Source organism: Tamandua tetradactyla, chromosome 1, assembly GCF_023851605.1.
Source record: "Tamandua tetradactyla isolate mTamTet1 chromosome 1, mTamTet1.pri, whole genome shotgun sequence".
NCBI lineage: Eukaryota > Metazoa > Chordata > Mammalia > Pilosa > Myrmecophagidae > Tamandua > Tamandua tetradactyla.
In genome coordinates this window covers 185,086,662-185,089,682 of record NC_135327.1, presented here as the reverse complement: position 1 = coordinate 185,089,682, position 3,021 = coordinate 185,086,662, and the positions used below count along the sequence as shown (strand labels likewise).

The 3,021-nt window shown below is 39.4% G+C and overlaps 1 pseudogene; it reads right to left on the bottom strand.

The window, feature by feature from the left end:
- Positions 1 to 2,398, bottom strand: LOC143673429 (metallothionein-2 pseudogene; annotated as a pseudogene).
- Between the last annotated feature and the right edge of the window lie 623 nt (positions 2,399 to 3,021).

The window sequence follows — 3,021 nt, the reverse complement described above, 5'->3', positions numbered from 1 at the left end:
AAAGAGATCCTCCAGAAGTAACTCTAAGGCGTGTCTATAGGCAGTCTAAGTTTCTCCACTACCTACATAAGTTTCACAAGAGTAAGCCTCAAGGGCATAGCTTATTGATTTGGGTGTCCCTAGAGTTTGACACAGTATCAAGGGATTCCCTGATGGTAAAGTTTAATATTTCCACATTTTCTTTCCATCCCTCAGGGGACTTTGCCAATACTTTTTGATTATCTGCTTAATATGCTCTAGGATATATCCAGGCATTACAATAATCTACATAGGATTAAAGACCTCTTTCTTATTCTGGGCTCCCTGTGTTTCAATTATTCAAATGAGCTATACAGATAGGTTGAATTAGATTATGCACTACAGAAAATTTCAGTTCCAGACCAAATGAACCTTTCTTCCATTGGTCTCAAACAGTATGTGCAGTTCTAAAATATAGACACTGTCTTCCTTACCCCTATGAACTGAATTACTTTAACCCCAACCTGTTCAGCTTTGTTCTTATCTCTAAATATCAGGTTGTATATTATATATGTAACAGCCTCTCAAAATCCAGAAATAATAATCACCACTCCGGACTTAAAATGTCTGCTCTGTAAGCTTCCAATCTAGGCCCCTGTTTTCTTAAAGCATTTTCCAAAGGTGACCATACCATTCTTGTTCATTTGTTTCTGGCTTATTTTGTCTCACTAAATGTCCCACATGTTCATTCACATAGTTGCATGCCTCACAACTTTGTTCCTTTTTGTAGCATCACAACCTTAGTTCATAAGTATACACCATCATTTGCCAATTTACTTCTCCGTCAGTGCATCTTTCAGCCACCTGCATTCATCAGGCATCATGTAGAGGGCCCAAAGTCCATGTCCATCAACACTCTCAATTTTAGATAATTTCATTGTTCCCGAGAGAAAGAAAACCAATAAACACAGCCTAACCAAATAGGAACTCTAAACCTCCTCTTAACTCTTATCCCTCCTCCATTATTTACCTCTGCTGTTGCTGATGGTTTCCTTTTTTTTTTTTTTTCTGTCTGGATGAGTTTATTGTCATTCACATATTTGGTAGAAGAAGAAATGTGGCAAATGGGTTAGGCTTGTATGAAAAAAAAATTCCGGGTTTGTACATGTTGCTCTATTTACATCTGGGAGCAGGGCTCTTCCCAACCTCAGGATATAGCAGCTGCACTCGTCTGACGCCCCTTTGCAGATGCAGCCCTGGGGCACACCTGGCACAGCCCACGGGGCAGCAAGAGCAGCAGCTCTTCTTGCAGGAGGTGCATTTGCACTCTTTGCATTTGCAGGAGCCGGTGTAGCTGCAGGAGTCACCAGTGGTGCAGGAGCAGTTGGGGTCCATTTCAAGCCGAGTTGAGGCCGGAGGTCCAAAAGCAAGTGACGAAGAGACCGTTAGGCTACTGGAAGGTGTGTTCTGATGGTTTCCTTTTAAACATAGCTCATAGTAAGCAATAGCAGTTATTCCCCTGTACCTTGGACTCAAGCACTCTTTGTACAAGAATCATATCTTTGGGCGGGCCATGGTGGCTCAGCAGGCAAGAATGCTTGCCTGCCATGCCAGAGGACCCGGGTTCAATTCCCGGTGCCTGCCCATGTAAAAAAAAAAAAAGAAAAAGAATCATATCTTTGGTGTAATTCTTGAGAGAACTAATTCATATTACTAGTGTCAATCAGTGGGACACATGGGTCTATACAACCCCTTTCAATCTTGTTCATCTTCAGTGTGGTAATACTTTTAGATCCAGTAGGGAACTACCTTCACTCTTATCTATTCCCTTACATTGGAGTTCAACCTCATTAGCTAATGGTTCACCCATCTCTAGCTTCTAAGTATCCTTAAGTTCTCTATATTCTGTATTATAAGCCTTTGTATGATTATACCTTTATGCTGGTCATAACAGTGAAATCATACAGTATCTATCCTTTTGTGTCTGGCTAATCTCACTCAGCATTTTGTCCTTAAGGCTCATCCATCTTGTCATGTGGTTCAAGATGTCATTTTGTCTTACTGTTGCATAATATTCCATTGTATGTATATAGCACATTTTGTTGATCCACTCATCTGTTGGTGGGCATTTGGTTTGTTTCCATCTTTTGGTGATTGTGAATAAGGCTGCTATGAACATCAGTGTGCAAATGTCTGTGTCATTGTTTTCAGATCTTCTATATGTATACCAAGTAGTGCTATTGCTGGGTCATAGGGCAACTCAATATTTAGTTTCCTAAGGAACCGCCAAACAATCTTCCATAGTAGCTGCACATCCCCACCGGCACTACATGTGTCCCAGTTTCTCCACATCCTTTCCAACATTTATAGTTTCCTGTTTGTTTAATAACAGTCATTCTTATGGGTGTGAGGTGGTATCTCATTGTAGTCTTGATCTGCATTTTCCTTATAGCCAATGAAAATGAGCATCTCTTCATGTGCTTTTGAGACATCTGTATTTGCTCTTCAGAAAGATGCCTATTCATTTTTTTAGCCCACTTTATAATTGGGTTGTTTGTTCTTTTGTTGTTGAGTTCTATGATTTCTTTGTATATATAGGAAATAAAACCTTTGTCCTATATGTGATTTCCAAACTTTTTCGCCCATTGAGTTCGCTGCCTCTTCACCTTTTTGACAAAGTGCAGAAGCATTTGATTTTGAGGAGTTACCATTTATCTATTTCTTCTTTTGTTGCTTCTGCTTTGCGTGGAAAGTTTTAGTTGCTATTTGAATGGAATTTTTTCCTTAACTGACTCCTCTGCTAGGTTATTGCTTGTGATAGAAACGTTACTGATTTTTGCTCATTAATTTTATATCTTGCAACTTGCTGAATTTGTTTATTAGTTCAAGTAACTTTGCTGTAGATTTCTCAGGATCTTCCAAGTATAGTATCATATCATCTGCAAATAATGAGAGTTTTACTTTTTCCTTTCCAGTTTGGATGCCTTTTACTTCTTTGTCCTGCCTAAGTGCTCTAGCTAGAACTTCTAGCACAATGTTGAATAATAATGGTGACAGTGGGAA